This window comes from Lytechinus variegatus, chromosome 4 (assembly GCF_018143015.1).
Source record: "Lytechinus variegatus isolate NC3 chromosome 4, Lvar_3.0, whole genome shotgun sequence".
Lineage (NCBI taxonomy): Eukaryota > Metazoa > Echinodermata > Echinoidea > Temnopleuroida > Toxopneustidae > Lytechinus > Lytechinus variegatus.
Window position 1 is genome coordinate 486,488 of NC_054743.1, and position 24,717 is coordinate 511,204.

Consider the following 24,717-nt stretch of genomic DNA (forward strand, 5'->3'; position numbering starts at 1 on the left):
CACTTATTGTAATCGTAAACCATGTAAACAGGATAGGTAATTGATGCGAGCGCAAAGCAAGCGGGTAAAACATCGAGATTTAGACCTAAAAACTGGATAATCTATTATGTTTTGCAAATCATGAAGAGGATGAGTGCTTGGTAGCCTTCCTACAGTAATAATGCGTGTCCAAAACGAAGTACGAAATTTTTGGTGTTCGGATCTAAAACTTGACAATATTTTTAACACAGAACATGCTGCGTATCTCAATAGACATGAGGGCGCGTGTTTCAGATTACACCTAGAATCTGGGCATTCTTTATACATTTTTATCATGACATCGATGAGGCGAACGAGAACCATAATCTTAAGATATTGGATATTCCGACCTGAAAAATGGTGAATTTAAGCCCTATATTTCAAGCACTTTGTAGGAAAATTGTGAGATGGACATGATATCATTTTTTACATAAAAATTCAATGTCGGAAATAAATGAACGGAAATCGAATCTATGCAGAAAGAAATGAACCAATAATAATAATAATCCGCATTTATCTGGAACTTATCACGTCGTAACGACGTCTCTTAGCGCTTTAAACATAATGATGTCATTACCCCGGTCATCGGATCCTGCCATGCTCGCATACGATGTATGCACCTTCTCCACTCCGTGGAGAGCATTAAAAGAATTCCAAACTTGAATCCATTAATAACGATACTATCGATAGAAAGAGCAGCTCAGACGTAGCCTTAGAGCATCTCAGACGTAGCCTTAGTCACCAAAAAATATAATTTTCATATCTTAAATTAAGATAAGACTGTAATTATTTTGGAGTGTACACCTTTTGGATAGTGTTACTCTGAAGCCATGTGTGGAGTTTCATGAAATAACTGTTGGGAGAAATGACAAAAACCGTCCATGAAAAAACCCTTATTTCGTATTTGTTAAAATTTTGACTTCCTCTCTCAAAGACTTGTGTACATTATGGGTGCATATGTTAAAGAATAAATAACCCTTTATTCAATATGGTGGAACTTTTTTCAAGGCTGTCTTTAGCAATGTCATTTGGCAGTAATGTTTATCAGTCTATGGGCGGAATTCTATGCGAAATTGAAATCGATTTGTTTTTACATGGATGAGTGAGCACGCATCAAAGTGGAGAAATTGGTATTTTCAATGTCACAGACTTATTTAAAGGATAATTGGGGGCAAACTCGGTTTCTAATGTGACTGGATCGCATTAATTGTTGTTGTTTTTATCATCCATCATTTCTATCACCACACACTTTCCGAACTTTAAACATTTTCATGGTTGAGCGAGCACATTCGAAAACTTAGATATGAATACTCTTTATACTCCACAAATGTATTCTTTTCCTAATAATTTCTCATGATCAGTCCAATTTATTGAAAGTCAGTGGTGGATCCAGAATTTTAATATGGGGGAGGGGCCTATAATGGGGTAGCCACCAACATTTTCAAATTTTAATGTGATCTAACAAGTTGTAGAGGATGCTTCCATAAACCCCTATGATGATACGTCACAATACAGGGGCCGCGGAACGGTTTCACAGAGGGGAGGGGGACTGAGCCAGAAGTGTGTGTGTATGGGGGGGGGGGGGGTGAGCATAGAAAGAGTCCCCCCGCGCTTCCACGGCCCGGGCCCCTGCAATACATTGTGTTCACTCAACCATGAACATACAATATCAAAAGTGTGTGTGGAGTGGTTAAATGATGGATAGTAAAACAGCATAACACCATAAAATTCACCTAAAACAACTTTTGCCTAGCTCTGTATTTGCACAATCTGAAAAACGACTCAGTCTTGTGACTTTCAAAAATGATCATTTTTAATTCAATCTATAATTACTCATGCATGACTCAACCGATCAATCTCATTTTTGTCCATGAGTTGGTTAATGAGTGTAATAAACCACCAACGAAATATCATATCTCAAAATCATTTCGTTCAAAAGTTACGGCAATTTGATTTAGGGGGACTTACTTTTTTGTTGTATATATTGGGACATGTTATCACAAGAATATGATGACTATATCTTACTATTCATCATGCTAAGCGCGAAATTAAACAAAAGGGACAATTTGATTATTAAATTGATATCTTATTTTCAATGCACAATGAGGGTGCGGAATCTGATTATATTATGGCATGAACACTGTACATTTCAAGCACTTTTTTTTATTACGAATAGGATGCATCAGTAATCAGTTGATACATTTTTAACCATTAATGCGAGCGCAAATCGTGAGCCGAATTTTTTGATAAACTGTCATGAAAAGGGGATTTTAGGTAGTTTGTTATATAATCATTCTTGAGACATACATAACCCGCCAATCAAAATGCAAGCATGGCAGTGCTAGCTGATACGTTTTGACAATCAAACCTGAAAAAGGGATATTTTGAAAACGTTATTGAATACATGAAAATAATACGTACCTGATAAAAAAAATCGCTAGCGTGCAGCGCGAGCGGAAAATGTTAATATTCAGACAATAAAACTGACATTTTTACAGAGTACTGTTTAAAAATAAAACTGTAAATCACACAAATTAATGAAAGTTCGATTTTCGAGGAAGAAATACTGACTTCCAAACTTGATTTACAAGATCCTTGTTGAAGAAGGTATGTGAATCACGTTAACAGGCAATGCGAGCGCGAAGCGCGAGCGAAAATGTTATATAGTGACATGAAATATTTTTCTTCTCATCTTATTTTATTCACTCGTCTTTCTCCTCTTCTTTTTTCTCTTTTCTTTTCCTTCCTTTTTTTGGCTCCGCCAATGGGGGGGGGGGGGGGGAGGCCCTTAGGGCCCCCACCTGGATCCGGCCATGTATATACAGTGCGCCCACAAAAACGAAACCGAGATTAAGCGATGGTTTATCATAACTTAATCGCAAATAAAATAGACTAATGACTTACCAGTGCAAAGCTCAGAATCTCTTCTTTCATTTGAATTTATTTAGGTAATTCCTCATTCAAGCATGAGTAAGCAAAAACAAATGAAAAAAAAGATAACAGAACTCATTTGGGGTATTAGAATTTCAACAAGAAACCACATGCCGTAAAAGTTAGATATTTGCTCTTTCATTTTATACTTATATATACTTATTATAATTTATAATCACAGAAAATGGTCAAAAAGTAACAAAGTTATGCTCCCTCGTAACAATATGCTTGTATTGCCATAATTCTATTGAATAAGCATGTTTTCACCGGTTTCCCACAGAAGCTATCACACCAGTGAATTTGAACGCTAAACTGTAAAACTTCTTTATTTTAGGACATCATTGAAATTCACGCCTTATTTCAAATAACCAGAACTTTGTTATTTATTGACCATTTTATAAAATTGAGGTAGCAAAGTAAAAAGCAGATATTGAAATTGTTTTAATTGTTTTTTTTTCAAACCCAGATGCAGCCCCCAAGTGACTTTTTGATATCCCCTCTTCAAATTCCTTTTGCTAACTTATGTGTGAATGAGAAATATTCTAAGAAATTTAAGATAAAAGAGGAGATTCTAAGCTTTACAATGGTAGGCCATTTGTCTATTGTATTTGTTGGACGCCTTGTATATAAACTTAGTTTGGAACATAATTTGGAAATCTGGCTTTGATCGGTTTTAGTTAATATCAAAACGGGTGAAAAGGGAAACTAGGAAGCGCACGATTGTCTGTTTTGTGAAGGCGAAAAAGAAAAAAATGAAACGAGATTTCAATTTAATTTTATGTTTCGTCAATGCAAAACAGAAAAAAAAAGAAATGGAAATTTCAATTCAAATTGTGTGTTTTCAAAGGAAAAGAAATAAAATTGAAGTTTGTAAAAACGGTAAACCTGAAAAATATGAACTGTTTTTTACCCCGTTCTAACCTATTTCATTCTTGAGTCAAAATCTTGAAAATATAATCATTTTCACTCATTAATTCGCTTTTTGCCTTTTCCGTTTCGAAATGAGAAAAAATTATCTCCCTTTAATTCTACATCATTCTTCCTTAGCGCGAGATGAAACATGTCAATATTCCATTCTGAAAAAAAGGAAAATTTCATTTTCATAATTCATGAAACTTTCTTACGGCCTACGTCATCGCATGTCGTAGTCCTCCTATCCTGAGCTACTCGGCTGTTAAAAGGATGGTTCGAATAGGAAGATTCACAGAGCAAAACGCTGAAAAATTCATCAAAATCAGTTATTGAAGTTTGAAATTTTATCAATGTTTTGTGAAAACAGTCATATGCACATCGTAATGAATATTCATTAGGTAGGTTAATGATTTTTTTTCCAAGTTTTTTTAAATTTCCCTCCGATAGAGCATATATTTGCGTAAACATTTTAAGAATGATATGATTGACATAATACTATGTAGTATGCATTTAACTTCCTTTTATCCTTTCAGTCATTCACACTCACTTGTTTACAAATTCCCCCAATGTCATCTAGAATCCCAAACCCCCAATACCATTTAACTTATAATCCTTGACCATAAAAAGACCAAACCTCAGTGACGTCTGTTTTAAACCTAAATAGACTGGGCTATTTCGACGCCTAAAAAGACTGGGGGGGGGGCTGATTCAGCCCCCCCTTATGATCTCGGCTGTTGATCGCGCGGTCGCGACGAAAATTGGCACACGCGTTACCCATGGCATTATCTACAAAACTATAACATCAAATTCGCCAAAAAGCTCATGTCTCATTAATTATGATAATTTATGCGTAAAATCATAAGTTTGCTCTAATTAATAAAATAATGCCCCTGAAAGGCTAATTTTTGTTTCACATACTCTAGATAGGCATCTGATCAAATTGATTTTAAAAAAAATTCAAAATCAAATTTATTTTCTTATGTATTCTATTGTTTTCTAAATTTCTTATGTATTTCTTTGTTTTTCGACTTTTTGTTTTTTATTGTTTTTTCAATGGAAATTGTCGGGGACTTTATTTTGACCATAAACAAGATAAAATTAATTGATTTTGAGCAGTAAAAGGAAAAATAATGATACATTTATGAATTTTGGCTAAGAACACTATTTGCATTGGATTTGTACACAAATTCACGTTTTTGAGTAATTTTGGGTCTGCATGCACTTACAAAATGATGCGTAATTTTTTAACCGCGTACCCGGGGGTCACAATTTTGGTCTCAAAAGTTGCGCGAGACTTGAAAGTAAAAAGTCAGCGAGCGACGCGGTCAAAAAATTTTGCGCAGCGGATTTATCGCGAAAAATGTCGAGGGGGGGGCTGAATCAGCCCCCCCCCAGTCTTTTTAGGGTTAAACAGTAAACTCCTGCTATTGGTGTAACTCGCTCCCTAGCTTATTGAAAATGTGTCCAGTGTGTGCGCACACTGCCTGTGTTGTTTGGTACCATTTATTTGTACACCAACCTGACACCTATGCACCGGATGCACACATAGAATCCACTGCATGCACACGTACACGATCGCCTAAGACTTGCTCTAAATGAAAAATATGCTGCAGGGTTTTTTACCAGGTTATTATACGTCTTATATCTCTTTTATTTTGTGATGAGAAAGATGTGTTTTTCTAGAACGGACTACAAAAACTTAAGTAGTTGGAAAAAGGAAACGTATACAGAGTGTCTGTGCGTATAGGTACGATAATACGCCAGTGGCGGACTGTACCAGACTGGAAGAAGAAGAAATATTTGTACTAAAGTGATTTTCTCACATAAACTCCCCATTCACTGTGCGCTCGTACATTATATTTGCAATAGAACACTTTTACGCGAACCGTGTACAAAAACGTAAAAATAATGACCATATGATTGTGATTTTTAGCATGGTCAGCCCTCCACTTTGAAAACCGTTCCGCGGCCCCTGTATCATAATTTTGTACAAAATAGGCCTACAGGGCGCTTCAAACAAAAGGCAACCGATCCTAGAGTGGCCATGTCCAACACCCATCCGTTCCGCTGCCGACACATGGAGCAGCAAAAAACAAATGAGCACCGAACGAGGCCCCTGTGGAGCCGTAATATGTGCAAACGCCGGGATATGTGCAAACACCGGTATATGTTAATGATTTTCAGGCTGAGGATGAAGTGCGACACCTCGAGGCATGTTCCGTTTATTGAAATGTTATGTTCTATTCTTTATTTTTGTCTTCAATTTAGTATCGTGTCGTTCTTTTGAAACGGTATATGTGCAACATTTCGCCGGGATTTGTGCAAACAACGGAATTCGTGCAAACGCCACGCAGGGAAATGTGCAAATCTGTCAAAATTTATCAACGGCATCTGTGCAAACGTGACGACGGGATATGTGCAAATGAACAATTTTCACGGGAAAGTGCAAACCTCCGGGATATGTGCAAATCACTGTTTTTATCCATATTAAGGATATTTCTCATGAAATGTTTCATAACATTACTGTTAAAAATGAGAAACATGCCTGCATAAGGGAGAAGCTACAACTAGTGTAATCGGCAATGAAACGCTTTTCAGAGAGGCAGGGGGGGCACCAGGCTTAGTGGACCTCCAAAACTAAACACACCCTAATCGTAATTATGACAATATCCTGAACCAAAAACTCTATCACAATCCTAACACTAATCCTATGCCTTCTGAGATATTAAAACCGGAGCAATTGTCGCAGGAGTATATGTCGTGTCACCTTAAAGGGACATTTAGTACTGTTTCGAACACTGCATGGGGCAATTGATTAAAGGGTTTGGGAGAGGCAAGCATGATTTCCACTGATACACACATTGAACTTGATCTGTTGTTTTCATTTCCAGATTTCATCAGAAGTTGTCGAATTTCTTTAAAATTTAATTATAAACCCAAAATGTCTTGATTACTATGGCATTTGATATTAATTTTTATGAATCTATAAACATTCAAACAAGACATTGTTTTAACACACCCAAAGTGATGTAGCGACGCGTCGCGACGCCAGCTTGTGTAATATCAACCACATGTGTAAAAACACTGTACCCACTAACGTATATAAAACTATTTCCCACATAATCATGTCATACTAGCGCACTTTACCAACAAGAGGCATACTATATACCCACAAATGCGATGCACTTTACTCTCTAAATGCAACATTGTCAGGTTGCAATTCATACACCTCCTCGATTTTACAACGAATGTTATTGTGATATGAATGCAGGGGCTGCGATCCCCGGGGGGAGGCAGGGGGTTCACAGTGCCCCCACTTTTTAGAAGCACTAAACAGTTTTCCCTTTTAACCCAAGAACTTTGCCCCTTTCATCTTAGAAGGACACGTTTTATGTGTTAAAGTGTGCCCCTTTACCTTTTTATAAATATAAGTGCCCATTCTCGTATGAGATAAATTTTCATTCCTTAAAACCGCTCTTTTCATGCCCTATCATTGCCAGTATTCCTTATTTCACGTTCTTATCCCTTCTAAAAGTGCATATTAAAAGGTAAAGTCCACGTCAGAAAAATTTTGATTTGAATCAATAGAGAAAAATCAGACAAGCACAATGCTGAAGATTTCATCAAAATCGGATGTAAAATAAGAAAGTTATGACATTTCAAAGTTTCGCTTATTTTTAACAAAATAGTTATATGAACGAGCCAGTTACATCCAAATGAGAGAGTTGATGATGCCACTCACTCACTATTTCTTTTGTTTTTTATTGTTTGAATTATACAATATTTCAATTTTTACGAATTTGACGATTAGGACCTCCTTGCCCGAAGCACAAAATGTTAAAATAATGGAATTCCACGTGTTCAGGGAGGAATGAAACTTCATTTCACATGACAATGACGAGAAAATAAAAATATTTCATATTTCAAACAATAAAAAACAAAAGAAATAGTGAGTGAATGACATCATCGACTCTCTCATTTGGATGTAGCTGGCTCGTTCATGTAATTGTTTTTGTGAAATGAAGCGAAATTTTGAAATGTCATAACTTTCTTATTTTACATCCGATTTTGATGAAATTTTCAGTGTTATGCTTGTTGAATTTTTCTCTTTTTATTCAAATCAAGTTTTTGCTGGGGTGGACTTATCCTTTAAATAATAAAAATCCTTTTAAAATGTTCCTCTCGCCACTTTAACCCTATCTAGGCCGGGGGGAGGGCTCGGAGGCTCCCTCCCCCCTTTCTCAACGAGTTGCGCGATATTTTGTCGCGGAAATTTTTGTGACCGTGCTGACTTTTTATTTTCAAGTCTTGCGCAACTTTTGAGACCAATTTTGCGTCACCCGAATGCGCACTTCCGAAGTTACGTAATGTTATGTTGGTGCATGTCAGACCAAAAATTGCTCAAAAACGTGATTTCGTGTACAAAGTAAATGTAAATTGTGCATGTTTTCAACAAAAAATCATAAATGTATGATTATTTTTAGTTTTGCTGGCCTGAATGTATGCATTTTATGCTGTTTATGATCTTAGAAGAGTCCCCAACGAATTTCATTGAAAAACAATGAAAAACAAAACGTCCAAACAACGAAGAAATACATAAGAAATTGCAAAATCAATGTAATACGTAAGAAATTGATCTGATATCACAATTTTTTCATGTACACTTGCTAAGAACATCACAAAGGGTTTGTAGCCAAAAAATTATAACTTTTGGAGCTTTATTTATGGAGTTACAGGGAAAAAGTAGGATTTTGCATACTAATTACGCTTTAATCAGCATAATTACTTTATAACGATTTGCATGAAATAAATTACTATACGATTTTGTAGATTATATCCCTGACAACATGCGTGCCAATTTTCGGTGCGATCGACGGCCGAGATCTCAATGGGGGGGGGGGAGCCCCCGGCCATATGAAATCCAAAATACCCCGGCTTAGATAGGGTTAAGTTGCCCCTTTTCACAGTAGAATTCTTCTTCTGTAGTGTGTACATTTTCACCTTTGATCAGTGCCCCATAGAAATGCCCCTTCTCTTTTGTTTTTTTTCAAATGTCCAATTTGCTAAAATAAGGTATACGTATTTGCATTTAGCGTCCTTTCTTTTATGCAGGGGCATCTGAGCCGAGGGAGGGGGGGCACTTGCCCTCTTAAGAAATGGACCTCGTTCCATGGACCCCAAAAGTTTTCAAGACCAAGGAGAAGAAAAGTGGTAAAATATGACAGTGTTCTCTATGTCAAAATCTATCACAAATGTTCTTTTTTTTCATTAAACGTTTCAAAATTTTGCTCGCTCGCTCGCAGCTTTAAAGAAATTTAGCCCCATACGCCATGTTTGCCCCCTCAATCATTTTGCTTATTACCCAACTAGGGTACATATGCTATTTTGTTTTTAAAAAAGTTTATTGTTTCAAGTGCCCTTTTAAAAAAAAGAAGTGCCCCTTTTCGCTGTGCCCTCCCCCTTTCAAGTTTGCTCTGCCGACCCATGCTGGTAGTCTCCTTTTCCAGACCCAGTGAGACTTTACCCTACAAGATGAAGGTTATTAGTCTACTTGTTAATACTCAGTCTTGGCCATAATTAGATTCTTCCAAACAACAGGATTAACGCTGTACCTGGAGTAGCTAAGAGTAGTCTTTACTCAAAATCCGGTGGTTAAAAAGAGAAATAAACTTTAAAACTTAGACCTCACCATCTTCTTAACAATTGCCATGTAATCGAGCATATGGACATAGAGTTATCATTTTCTCCAGACCCAGTCATTTGAAGAAAAAAAACAAAATCTTTAAAACTTCAATCCCGTCATCTTCAATACTAAGACCCTGTACAGGGTGCTATGTAAGCACTTGCCCGGGGCAAGTAGAAATTATAGTTGGGCAAGTGTTTTGAAGTAAAAAAAACAAAAGTACTTGCCCGAATTTGGCAGGCTAAATTCTCACAGTAAAATTACTAAAATTAGGGTCGATATGATATACCGACCGTAATTTTGGTCATGGCGGGCAAGATGAAATCACTTTGTACATGTATAAATAATGCAAGAACAAGGTACATCAGTTCATGTCAAAAGAGAGAAAAAAGGACAATGGTTTCTAAAACCATAATATTTTCTTTTGAAGAAAACTTTTTTCAATGATTTTTTTTTCGGGCAAGAGAAATAGATTTTCGGGCAAGTATATTCCAACTATTTAAAAATTTACTTGCCCAACAGGGCAAGTTCTTCTAAAAGTTATGTAGCACCCTGCTGTAATGTAGCACATCGGTATACAGCGTAATTATACAGTGCATGTACAGTGTACAGTGTAGTCTTTTTAATAAATGGTTATGGATTAAAGGCTATGCTATAGGTACCCTTGCTTTGTTGTAGATTATTAGTTTGGAAGATGATGGGGTCTTAATATTTAAGTTTTTTTTCAATCACCAGGTTTGGAGTAAAGACTACACTCTATATCCATTTTTCCCCACAGAAATGAGACGGTGGGGTCGTCAAATTGAAGATCTCCTATTTGTTTAATAACAGCGTCTGGGGTAAAGACTGTGCTCTTATATCCATGATTTTTTACAGGGTCTTATTTTTTAAGATTATAACATATTTTTTTTTAAACGGGTCTGGAGTAAAGCCTACGATATATACCCTTGCTCTATAACGGAGTCTTAGTCTTGGGTTTTAATTCTGAAGGGTTTTTTTTATCAAAGGTCTGGAGATAAGACAACTTTTTATATCCATCTTTTTTCACAGGAATGAGACTGTGGGGTCTTGAAAATTTGTTTAAATAAACGGGTCTGGCGAATTGAGAAATCGTTATATACACGTTCTTTATAACAGGTGCCACGAGCCTAATTACATCAGGGGAGCTAGAGATATTCGTTCGAACCAACCCATTCGAATTTTTGTCAATTTGATATTGCTGATTAAAAAATGTATGGATATGATTCAAAATCTAACACTGATTCTAGAAATGGTAACTGCCGAACTTGCTTTGCCCAAATTGGGAAGATAAATAAGTGACTTGGAACTGTTTTTCGACTGGCGGAATAATTAGGGCTAGTTTACTGTTTCAGATTTTACTGTTTCAGTTGATGAATTCGATCCATTCATAGTTATCTTCATAAATGGCGATTTGTTTTTAAAATGAGCTGGCTACGGTACCCTTTCCTGGTCAGATTTGGACTGTCAGATATATATCCTACACTGTTAAAAAAAAACCTGATTTTACAGAAAAATAAAAGAAGATTTTGCAGAAAGCAATACCAGAATCATTCTTTAAATTCATGAAACAGGAATTTTTCTGCAATTTAACAGAACAGGTCTGTTAGAAAAAGGGGAAAAGAGTGTTTTATTTAAGGAAATTTGTAAGATTACACACACCAAATACCAATTTCCTGTAAGATTACGCAATCTGGTAAGATTACAGGTGTTCTCGAGACTCTGCTGCAGGAACTTCTTTTAGTTTAAGGATAAATTTTCTAACAGTGTATCAAATGGTAGTGAACATTATATCCTCTAATTTTACATTTATTTTTCATGAATTTTTCAAAAGTGCCATTTTAAAAAACAAGTCTATGGGGAATGTTTTACGCGCGTGACACCAACAGAGTCTTAGTAGTGGAAGATGGCGGGGTCTAAATAGTTTTGAATTTGTTTAATCACCCGGTCTGGAGTAAAGACTACACTTTAAACCCCGTAACCACCGATAGCTCAGTTGGTAGAGCGAAGGACTGAAGATGGTTGACAACTGTTAACCTTATGTCGCTGGTTCGAATCCGGCTCGGTTGATGTGTTTTTTGGCGCAAATATTCGCTACTGAATGACACGCGCCGTACAAGCTAAAACAACAACAACAACAACAACTTATTCCATTGAAATTAGACGGAGAGGTATTATTTTTTTTTTATTCATAAAACAAAGTCTAGGGTAAAGACTACATTCTATATTCAATTGTACAAGGTCTTAATTTGGTAGACGGTGAGGTTTTGCAGTTTTTTCAATTATTTTTGAATGGCTATGCTCCTTATGTATGCTTTAGTCAGGATCTTAGTTCAGGATGATCTTCAAATTATTAAATGACCGGGTCTGGAGCATTAAAAGACTACACTCTACATCAATGTTATTCCAAACGATAGTGGGTTTTCAATTTTTGGTTGGTGCCCCCCTGCCTCTCTAAAAAGCGTTTCATTGCCGATGTCACTGTAGCTTCTCCCTTATGCAGGCATGTTTCTCATCTTTAACAGTAATTTTGTGAAAAATTTCATGAGAAATAGCCTTTATATGGATAAATGCAGTGATTTGCACATATCCCGGAGGTTTGCACTTTTCCCGTGAATATTGTTCGTTTGCACATATCCTGTCGTCACGTTTGCACAGATGCCGTTGATAAATTTTGACAGATTTGCACATTTCCCGGCGTGGGTTTGCAAAATTTCCGTTGTTTGCACAAATCCCTGCGAAATTTTGCACATATAGCGCTGTTTGCACATATCCTGGCGTTTGCACATAATCACGGCTCCACAGCCCCACAGACAATAATTGATTTATGTGTTTTTTTTTTCCCTAATACTGATTTGCCTCTCATCTTTGTAACATTTTCTTAGATAGTGTTTAATTTTCTCAAAATTAGGTAGAGTCTTTTCAACACGAGCAGATTACACTTGTTTCATCCAAATTATTAAACAATTTAAAGCATCGTTTCTTTTTTTCTGTGAAACCGAACAAAACATTACAGCAGAAAGATTTATTCTAAAGCTTGTTAAAAATTGTATAACAAGTCAGAATCGTACCCAGATAAGATTAAACACATGGCATTGATACAAAATGTATAACGTTTTCTTATTCCCTTCCACAAAAAGAGCATTTTGCATCTACAGTTATTTGCATCTTTGCAGATCCTTATTCAAACATAATATCTTATTTAGTAGTTTGTACTGAAAAAACCTCATTGTAGTATAAGTTGTATATCGAAACATTGTTTTAAAATAATTTTCATATCTCTGGTTTCCATCGAAATGCCATTGACAAGCCATCTATTACACATCTAAATCAAGTTATCATCATTCTTTTAAACATGATATGATATTAATGTCTACATCCTTTTTTGTCCTTCAGATAAATGAGAGATATAAGCAGGGTATAATGGTTCATTAAATTTCATATTGAGCTTTATACTTACATTTAATAATCTGATATAGGACATAATAATAAAGAAACTGAATTTTGATTGAAAATCTTTTTTTCATACTCTTCTCTTTCATTTTCATGTAGTAAATTGTTGATAAATCTAATGCCTTTGTCCCACCATTCCTTCAAGAATATACATTTTCCAACAATTTTGACATCACAATTATACCTTAAAGGGATAGCCTGCCAAAAAAAGAGAGAAGAACGCTGAACATTTCGAATAAAGGAAGAAACTATAATAAAAATATTCTTCCAAAAACGGTTTCGGGCCATGAGTGATAGTTTAGTGAAATATATATATCCCCTTTACCCCATTACTAACGGTTTCAAAAATGCATACATTAAAAGAGAAACTTCTTCACATGAATTTGACAGTATTATTCTTATCCAAGACAGCTTCAAAGCTCTAGATAATTCCACCATTTTCATAGTTACAAACAATCTGTTTCCTGCTTATTTTGTCGGGTTTCCGCTTCCACATACATTTGTAAAAAGACACATATACTGAATTTAGAAGATGATCGGACGGATTTGGAATAGACAAGAATAAATGATTGAATTGTGAAACAAGCAATGATTTGACAAGGATTGCACGACCAAATACAGAAATGTTACGCTTTGACCATGATTTCAGTTGTCTTTTTAGTTTATCAAATACTCCATCATAATTGAAAAGAAGGGAGATTTTTCAGATCAGTACAGAAAATGATTTCTAAATATCTAACGAATTTCATGTAAATCAACGTTATATCAGTTCCAGGCAAATCAGTCTGAAAAGATTTTTTCAGAGACCCAATACACAATATTTGCGTTTTAGTCATGTTAACCCTTAAAACCAGAATATTTTGAGTACATGTCTAAAAGGTCCAGTGCATATTGCAATCTTTCCTTACTATTGAGAAACAAAACGGTGTCATCTGCATATTGCAAGTTTGTATTCTTTTTTTATCAATAACTATGCCTTTAATCCGTTGACATTTTCTTACTACCATTCCTAAGATCTCTGGACACAGTATAAACAAATAGGCAGAGAGTGGGTCCCCTTGGCGTGAGGTTAAACAGCCATTAACCAAAACACTAGACGTAGAATTAGCATACTTAACTTTAATCCATTATCAAATGCCTTTTAAAAATCGATAAAAAGAATTATACCAGGTATGTCATTATTTTCTGTGTAGGAAATTATTTCATAATTAGTTCTAATATTTTCATCTATATATCTACCAGCGAGAAAACCTTTTGATCGTTGTGTACATTTTCTTCTAACAACGGTTTTATTCTATTTGAAATACAATGGGATGGAATCTTATATTGGACATTAAGTAAAGAAATTGGTCGCCAATTTCTGAGCAAGTTTCTCGGCTTATTCCCCTTCTGTAACAACGTTATTATTCCTAAATTTTGATGTGAAAAGTTTCTACAAGCAAATGCTGAGTTCAAACTGCTTAATAAGTAAGATCCAATATCTTGCATGAAAAGCTTATAAAATCCTGCAGTAAACCCATCTTCACCAGGGAATTTTCCCGTCCTCAAATTATTAATTCCTTTACGAATTTCTTCCAAAGAGATCTCTCTTTCTATCATGTTTGCTTTTTCGTCTGAAACTGGATTATGATCGATTTCTTTTAGTTGTAGTGAAATATCACGAAAATCTGGTACCTGTTAAAAACCGTAAAGTTCTCCGTAAAACATGAGAACTTCTCGTTTGATATCCTCATCCGTATATAACATATCATTATTTTTATCACGCAGTTGAATAATTTGTTTTTCCATCCTACGTTTTTTTAATGAGATCAAAAAAATATTTGGAGGGTTTTTCCTAATACATGTATTTCAATTCTTATAATGTAACTCTTTCCTCTTTCCTTTTAAGGTTTTCTCTTCTTAATAGATTCCAAATCTTCTTTTAACGAGACTATCTGTTCTAATATGTTATCCTTATTACAGACCAAATTTAAGTTAATTTCTAAATGTTTTATATCATATTCTAAGTCCATTTCTTTTTTATCAATCACCCTTTTCTTGTGTGCTTCATATTTAACCGTACATCCTCGTAATTCCATTAAAAAAAATTCAAAAATTACCTGGTCGCTTACAATAAACTTGCAAGATTTCTTATTAATATCCTCAAACGTATCCACATTGTGTTCATTCTTGTCAATATAATTCATTGTTATTTCTTTTATTTTATCTCTTATAATTCTTAGATATGCGTTGTGTGTAAACCTCTCTCCCCTGTTTCATAGATGCAGGCTATGTCACAATGGAAAACACTCCGTCCCTCGGATAGGATGTTAAATGGAGACCCTGCGTAGAGGAGAGTCACCACCTTTGCACGTTAAGAACCCACTGCACTAACATGACCAAGGGTAAGGGGAAACCCCGGTGTAGTGGTCCACCTGCATCCCCCCGTCAGTTACATCGGGAGGAGATACCTGTGGGTCATAGTGATTCAGTTCGATTTTCGCCTCCCAGGCACAGATGACGCCAAACAAATAATAATACTAATAATGATAATAATGATAATAATAATAATAAAACGCAGAGTACATACCACCACGAATTTTTAAATATGAGGAAGATTTTGGCTGAAATTATTCTACAAGTAAATTTTATCTCTGGAAGAGGGGCTGGTAGCCCTTATATGCGTTTTCAACCTATATTTTGTTTGCATTATGCCCGGAATTCATGTCATTTTCATGGAATGATAGGGGAATCGTCCTTGTTGTGCAAAAATGAACGGCAATGTACACCCCAAATGGTGCGCTGCGATGACTGCGCGTTATAAATATGACCGTTTTGAACAGGGTTTTTTTTGGAGGGGGGGGGGGAGGTGTCAAGTAAAATCGACTCTAACATGATAACGGGCAGCAAAATTTGGTATTGACTTAAAGCTTAGACATTTGGCAAATGATGATAGAACTTGAACGGAAATCAACGGAAATCTAAACGTTTCTAATGTAAATGCAAAAACATGGATCATCCGGCTATTTCGAGGAATATTTATCCTATAAACCTGAAATGTATCTTTATCTTCTTTGATACCTTTCAAACGAAAAAAGAATATATCAGGATTATGTAGGTGCCATTTCAGATTCCTACATGACAGAAATTATTTTAAAAGTCTTGTTTTCCAACTAAGTTGTCATATACGCGGTATTTCGCAAAATGTCACATTTTACGATTTGAGGTAGGAAATTTACAACCTTTATGAAGTTCCCGAATTAAAATATTTTGCTAAATTATTCTTCAAAGTTTTGTCTTTCAACTGGGCATGACAAAAAATAAAAATCTGAAATAGCCAACAATGACTTTTGGCGCTTTTTTGTTTCGCCCCAGCCCACTGTGCGGCGATGTAGCGGCGGATCCGGTGCTAGACAGATACGAACATGAAAATTTGAGAAGCGCAAAAAAAAAAAGGTTTCCATCTAAAGTCGGAGGCCCGCGGAAAATTTGAAAAACCTAAAAGATTCCTAAAATTCAAGGGGGGGGGAGCAAACTTGTGTTAAACTATACATTAACATTGCGAATTTTATTATGGCTCTCAAAAGGGTGGAAGGGGGTGGATCAGGTGTGCCCCCTCTTATGATCTGCCAGTTTGACGGCGTTTCGTGTTCCGACTCAGATTCAGAACCATTTTTCTTAGGCAGATATTTTTATTGGCTTTCGTTACTCGATCTGCAGACATACGGTAAATCAATTCCTTTAAAATTACGTAAGACCTACCATTTTTATTTTTCTATTTTCATAGGAAAATAAAAAAAGTTTCCGAGAATAAGGAACCTTACTCGGAACCTTAAGGAATTATAGGAGGGGGGCACACTTGATATACCCCCTTCCACCCTTTTGAGAGCCCAAAGAATAAGGTTCCGAGTAAAGAATGATATTTGCCGTAATAATTTTTTTTTAACCAAGTGCATACCTAGTTAACAAAAATGCATATAGCATTTCCATTTATTTGAAAACAGGATAAAAGAGCATTGTAGATTAAATGCCTTGCTCACGGGCATAGGTGCCGCGGCCGGGGATCGAACTCCGGACTTTCCATGTTTAGCCAGGCGCCTTAGACCGCTCGGCCATGATACCTGCTGGCCGATACCAACTCCGCGAGTGGAACCAGATCTGTCAATTCTAAACAATAATATTGTTTCTCAAACATTTTAAAGATAGGAAGAAAGACAAATAATATAACTTTACCTGCTGTTTTGAACATGACGTCCTTTGCAAATCCAGTTTTGTTCGATTTCCGTCTGTTAAACTCGGCCACCATTGCTTGATATGGATTACGTACAATTAATACAGCACTATCCATTTTAGGATGAAAGTAATGTGATTTGATTGTCAAAGTTGTCCCGGAGAAGGTTGAAGCCTTTTCGCCAATGAAACCTGTCACAAATATAACATTGAGGAAAATAGACTACGTTTTGACTCACATTAATTATCATAATCTCAATGAACCGTGCTTATAAAAAAAAGATTTTGAGAAACAAGGTCGGCATTATTTAATTCAATATAACACAATTTAGTTTCGCCTATCATGCCTATAGGGAAATTAATTTTCATTTTGAACAAGACGTTTTGTAAAATTTATGAAGCAAAACGGCATAGGTACTTCTGGCAGAGGCAACAAACGGCAGTGATAATAATGGAAGAGGTAATAACGGCAGAGGTAATAAAAATGGTAGAGGTAACGCAGGGGCAGATCCAGCCTTCGCATATAGGGGGGATTTTTTCAGCCATATTTCAGAGTAAAAATGACTATAATTGTAAGTCTTAAATCATGCCTCCCAACTCTCTTGTCACTTTCTACATTTCTTTTTTGATCTTACTTTTCCCTAAAAAGAGCCATGCTAGCAATTACTGAAAGTAAGAGAACGTATTTTTATGAATAAATTATAGCCTCCGCAATAATTTTTTTTTAACGTTTTGTTCCATTTTTAATTTTTCTCCTTGATTTCACAACCGAATGCAAAGCAATGAATAAATAAAAAAAACATTCCTAATAGAATTCGTTTTGTCTCTATCGTTTGAATCGTTCTATCTAATAGTACAGAGGCTGTGAAGTTGCTAGGAAGCTTCAGTCCTCACCCCTTTCAGCAAGCACTTACACAAATCCGAAGTCTATATAAATTTGTGATTGTGTGGCAAGTCCTCTCTCCCACATTCAGCTCAACTCCTCCATTATCAAAACGCTCAGCTGCCCCTGTTTTTTATTTAAAAATCATATATTTTGGTTTTGATGCTAACCAGGGTAAGCGCCTCAAATGCTTGCAGTAACGGAAACAATTTTTTTCTATATGAATATTTTCTACCACGATATTCGCCGGTAAAAAAAAGAAGAAAGAAATTCGCGAAAAAGTAGGAAAATCAATAAAATTTAGGTCAGTATCACCCCTTTTTTGGGGAAGGGGGGGGGGTGTAGGTCACACATGAATAAAAGTTTGTAGGATTGAGAGGGTTCTGTCTGGTGACACGCCAGACAAACGTGTTTTCTTTATAGTAGGTGCCTTGACGTACTTTATCATCATATATCATTCTATTTCCTCCATTTCAGGCGAGGAAACTTTTAGTTCATTATTGGTTTTATAATTTGAAACGATTATGTTTCCGTCAACTTTTCAATGCCAAAATTTTCATCTGAGAGAAAAAAAGGAGAATAAGATAAAGAGCTTGTAAAACCTAACCTATTTTAAATTCATTCTGTAAATTAACGTGAATATCTAATAGTACAGAGGCTGTGAAGTTGCTAGGAAACTTCAGTCCTCACCCCTTTCAGCAAACACTTACAAAACTCCGAATTAACATGAATAAATTAACATGAATAAAAAAAATCCCATTTTTTTTGCCGATGCATCCCCGTCCAACAGCTCAAACCCTGCACCCTAAAAAAAAACTTTGCTGTACCTGTATAACATTTCCAATTTTCCATACATTTTGGTTTGGATGCTAATCATGGTAAGCGAATGCTGTTATATTTTATATATACACCCCTCAAAAAAGTTTTGCAACTCAGTTTTGGGGGATGATATCTGTTTGGTTAATGAAGAATAAAAGATGAAACTGGTTTCATTGGAAAGCTGAATTATTCCTCTTTACAGTGACATGCCATTTGCCGTGATTATGTAATCATGGAATATGCAGTCACCATGAACATTGAGAAAAGTCAGAAGTGAAATGTTGCAAAGTGCATTGATTTCTAACAAGAGTCTCCATTTCTATAGAATTTCCACCATGCAGGCCGGCCGGTGCAGTGAATGCACTCGGTCCATCCTCGAAACAATTGGAAATTCGCTATTGGAAACGACGCATTTTGCAACATTTCATTTCTAACATTGCTGCGTATTATCATGTCTGTGTATTTCATGATAACACTAGCATTACAAATGACACATGATTGTAAAGGAGAATAATCATGCTTTCTAAAGATATCACTTTTACACATGATGATGGCACATTAAGAAATTTATTGGCACTCAAACTTGCAGTTTGAGTTGCAGAACTCAAACATGAGATGGCAACGAATTTTACAACATTTCATTTTTGACATTGCTGCATATTTATCATGTCTGTGTATTTCATGATAACACTAGCATTACAAATGACACATGATTGTAAAGAGGAATAATCATACTTTCCAATGGTACAACTTTTACATATGATGATGGCTCACTAAGAAATTTATTAGCACTCAAACTTGAGTTGCAGAACTTTTTTTGAGGGGTTTATATAAAATATGTATAATATATATATATATAATTATATATATATAATATATATATACATAATGTATATATATATATATATATAATATATATATATATTGGGGGAGGTCGTAACGGGTGAAAAAAAAAACTGGTCAAGGCGGTCTTTATTCTTATCTTTTCTACCCGCGTTACTTATAATTAAAAACGTAAAATAGGAGAGAGGAGACAAAGAAGCAATATTAGACTGTATAGGTCAGAACATTTCTATCGGGAAAGGGGGGGGGGGGGCTAGGTCAAACAAGAATAATAAAAAGTCATCAGTTTGACAAGGGTCTGAGGACCGAGTTGCGACAAACAAACGTTTTGGGATTTTTTAAAAAAGTAATCTAATAAAAAAATAAAGTCATATTGTTATTCGTTTAAGCAGATATTCATGGAAGTTTTATCAAAAGTGCACTTGTCTATTTTCCTTTTATCTCTGTCTCTCATTCTCTCTCGTTCTCCATGACATCTCAACTTTTTTTTCTATAATTTTCCTAAATGATTCTTCTTTCATCCTTATACGCATCATCCCCAAGGGAAGCGCTTTTATGCAATATGAATCACTGACAGATGTCATAGGCATCTGTTTTATTGGTAATTCATACATTTTTTTCCTTTTTTTGGAAATGGTATGTAGGTCGAAAAAAAAGTATTCATAAAAACTTTTTGTATTCCTAAGTACGAAGAGCATTCAATAGGTAATCCTGCCGATAAACACTTATCTTTTTTTTGTTCCGGGCGTTGACCATCTGTATCCTGCTCTTTTCGGAAGGAATTTGTTTGAGTGGCCGCCCAGACATTCTTTTGTTTGGGTAGTGCAGATATCATGAACTACATGGACGTTTCCCTCTTGAAAAGAGCACAAGATGAATGGTGTGCTAAACTGCTTTCTTTTCTCTTTTTTAGAATAGTGCACAAAAATAATGAGAAGAGGGATGGATGATGGGGAGGGAAAAAGTTCAGAAGTGTACCGAGATCAGCTCAAGTACTAAGACATTACAAGCTTTTTGTTTTGCTGAAAATACAATCGATCGATGAAACCAAGGATTAAAATACTAAAAGAAAATAATGCAATGAAATGGAAACAATATTTCAATTATGCCACAAAACATCTAGGATGAAATTTTATATTTTCGTGTGATTACTTGCTTGGATTGTTGGAGATAGCATTGCCGCAATTTTATATAGATTTGTTAGAAGTATGGAAAGAGACGAAGGATTTCCGTTTAAAATCTGAAAAATTTAAAGGAAATGAGATATTTTTAACAATAAATTTGTACGAATTGAAGGGAAATGCATATTCAACCAAAAATATATGAAAATAAAATATTCACAGATTTAAACATATTATGGATTATGATGGAAACTTAAGGCCACTTTCGTACTTTCAAAGACGTGGTTTAAACATAAATGATTTTCATTTGATAGAGTCAATTTAGAAAACTTTTCCAGTCAGCTGGAAACGAAATATGAAAATAGATTGCAAAGAGGCTTCCCTTAAGGACCAAATATCTTTTGTTTCTGGAAAGAGAATATTGTCAATAGAGGAGTTAGTATCTAAAAACGTTTATGCAAATCTTATGAAATGTACCTTCTCAAAACCTGATGTTTTCGAAAGGTTAAAAAACAAATATAGTTTCTCTTATGAAAAGACTGAACACATTTACATGAGACCAAGACAATGTACGCTGAACAGTAAACTAAGAGAATTTCAGTTTAAAATGTTACACGGCATTGCTTATACAAATCATCACTTGATCCGTTTTAAAATCTCACAAAATAACCTTTGTTGTTTAATATTTAAAAAAGAGGAGGAAACATATTGCCATTTTGGGGGAATGTGAATATGCTTGTCGGTTTGGGATAATTGTAAAGAGATGTTTGGTTTTATTTCTACGGGTAATTTAAGCTTGGAGGAAATCCCGCTTAATCAATCACTTTTTTAATCTTTGTTTAATTTTTAATCTTCAAATGGAGGGAAAGGGTGCACTTATAACCATGGATGAAATTAAAAGGAAATTTAAAGATGAATGGGAAGAAAGAAGTCTGGCGCTAGGTAGAGGTAAGAGGCCTCTTCATTTAAGGAAATGGGACAATCTCAATTAAAAGAATAAATAGGGAGAGTGAGGCAAATTACGAGAGACAAAGCCACAAAACAAGATAAAAACACAGAAAAAAATACGAAGAATTGGAGTCCCTTCCATGTAGAGTATAGGCATAAAGGGGAGAATGCTCCTAACCTGAGTACGGGGGCGGGGGGGGGGGGTAATTGCTGAAACGTATTAGTATTAATTTCTAGTATTTTTGAAGTTTGATGTATAATTTGTATAAATAGATTTGTAATGGATTTATTGTATAATTTATAATTATGTTTGAAATGCTTTGTACAAATTGCTTATAGAATGTAATTGTGTATTTTGATTTGAGAGAATACAATAAAACATCCTGTAAAAAAGGAGATATCATTCAATCTAGAGTGATATCTCCTTGTTGAAACAAATAAGACGAAAATGGTGAATAAACGCGTAGCTTATTACGTGACGATCTTGCAGAAAAGATTTTAGCTTCGGTTACACGAGCCTATTCACTAGTGGCAGGCCATAGATATTCATTCGAGCCAACCCATTGCTATTTTTTTTTTTTGATATGGCTGATTGACAAAGTGTATGCATATGATTGTCCATCTAACACTGATTCTATTTTTGGTAATTACGGAACATTACGAGGCCGCCATCATTTTCAAGCTTAACCGCTCACGATGGCGGTCTCCTGCATTCGTTTAAACTGTTATTTTACTTTCATTGAATATTGCTGCTTTTTTATATTAATTTTTCATTGCTTTGTTATGACTATTTCTTAACTTGTTTTGTAAAACTTAATTGTATCACCTAGATGATATGTTGAATATTTATGCTGAGTGCAGAAATAAATTCAAATCAAATCAAATCAAACATCCTTTTCCCACATTGGGAAGGAATATCACCAAGTTTGGACTGTATTTTGACTGGCGGAGGATTAGGCCTATTTTGCTATTTGAGGTGATGAATCTGCTCCCCCCGAAGGTGTCTTCAAACACGCCAATTTATTTTTAAAATGAGCCGGTCAAGGGACCCTTTTCTGGTCAGATATGGATTGCCAGATATATATCCTATACAATGGTAGTAAACATTTGACCCCCGAATTTCATCCTTAATTTTTATTAATTTTTTAAAGTGCCAATTTAACACATGAGTCTATGGGGAATGAATTAGGCCTGTGAAACCCTTATCTTTCAGAACGATATGGATCATTTCACGTGACCAGAACAAATCACGTTATCAGGCCTGGTGTGCGCACGCGTACGTGCACGTCACAAAATTCATCCTCCCCGTCTGACTCCAACGAAAAATTCTGGTAAAGTTGAAATGATTTCCTATTTTGGGGATTTTCCCCACGTAGCTGTATATTTTTTCATTTGATTATCAAAATAGGTTTATAAAGGAAATAGTGGCAGAGGTTTTAGAACATAACAATTACAAAAAAGCTGACAAACTTCATTGAATTAAACCAAACAAATCTCGGCTTCTGTAGAAGCCCTTCGTAGCTAAGTGAACGACTCGCTGGGTTTATTTGGAAGCCCGTCGCACAAAAAGGGCTGGGGTACCCTTGCATTATATTCGGTCGATCCGATGGTACATAGTGCTTTGTCGATCGTCCGGTATTTAATTTTGTGAAATCTGTTCACCCTTGCTGGAACATCGAACTTATTATTTTTCGTATACCGCAATGAATCTAATCAATTATTCTAATTTAATGTATTAGGAAAACTTTTTTTCTAACGCCCTACGTGGGAGACATACATTTATCATACAAACTTGTATTGGAAAAAAAAAATTGTGATTTAATGTAATGGATATCAATTCTCTATGTTTCAGGATAGTTTTTTTTTTCTCCATACGTACCAATTTCTCTCCCTTCAGCGTGAACTATACACATAATCCCGTCTCCTTATGAACAGTGTAAGAACTAGAAAACATTTGAAATATTCTTCTTGAGTTTTAACGGGGTGCACAGGGTGGAATTAGAAAAGAACAAAGAAAGGTATATCAACACACAAACAAAATTAAAATAGATTAAAGACATTAATGAGCAGACTTGATTTTTTTTGTAAATCAAAATTGACAACTTATTAACAGAGGTCCACACATCACCAATTGGAAACATATCAATAAAAAACATTAATGATAAACTTAAAACAGAATTATGAATATCAGGGGCTTTTGCGAATTCACATTATGTTTAAACAAACGTGCGGTCAATATTCGGATCGTCAATTCGTTGATATGGTTGATAAAAACAGTTATTTAAAACCCTAATGAAGGAAATGAAAGGTACGTTGAAACGAATACTAGTATGACCAAGATCATACAAAGCAGAAGTGCAAAAAGCGAACACCAGCAAAATTGGTTGTGCTCATCGATTTTTTATTTGGTTCTTTTGCTATTGTCAACAGTCTGGGAGAGTCTTGCTCCCTGTCCACACCGATCCCTCTCCTTTGAATCACATCCGCTTCCCAATTCATGACAGGATGTTCATGGAAATGGGGGGGGGGAATTTGTTGATGCGCTCACAACAATAAATAAGGATATTCTTTTTATTTCGGTTAAAATCGGGTCTCTAAAACTCTCGCACTATAAAAAGCATAAATTATGTAACATATGTAACAGATTTGTCTTTTTACTAAAACACCTGATTACATTACCTGCTCTCCATTGCGGTTATATTCGAATTGGGAAGAGATGAAAGTGGTGGAAATAATAAAGGGGAAGAAGGAAGAGCATGATGACAAAAATGAAGAGGGGTTCCAGCTTTATGATAACAACGCATATATTACGCGCAATTTTATACAAAATTATAGACGGGTTTAAAACGAATATCCCTGATACACCTACATGATAATAA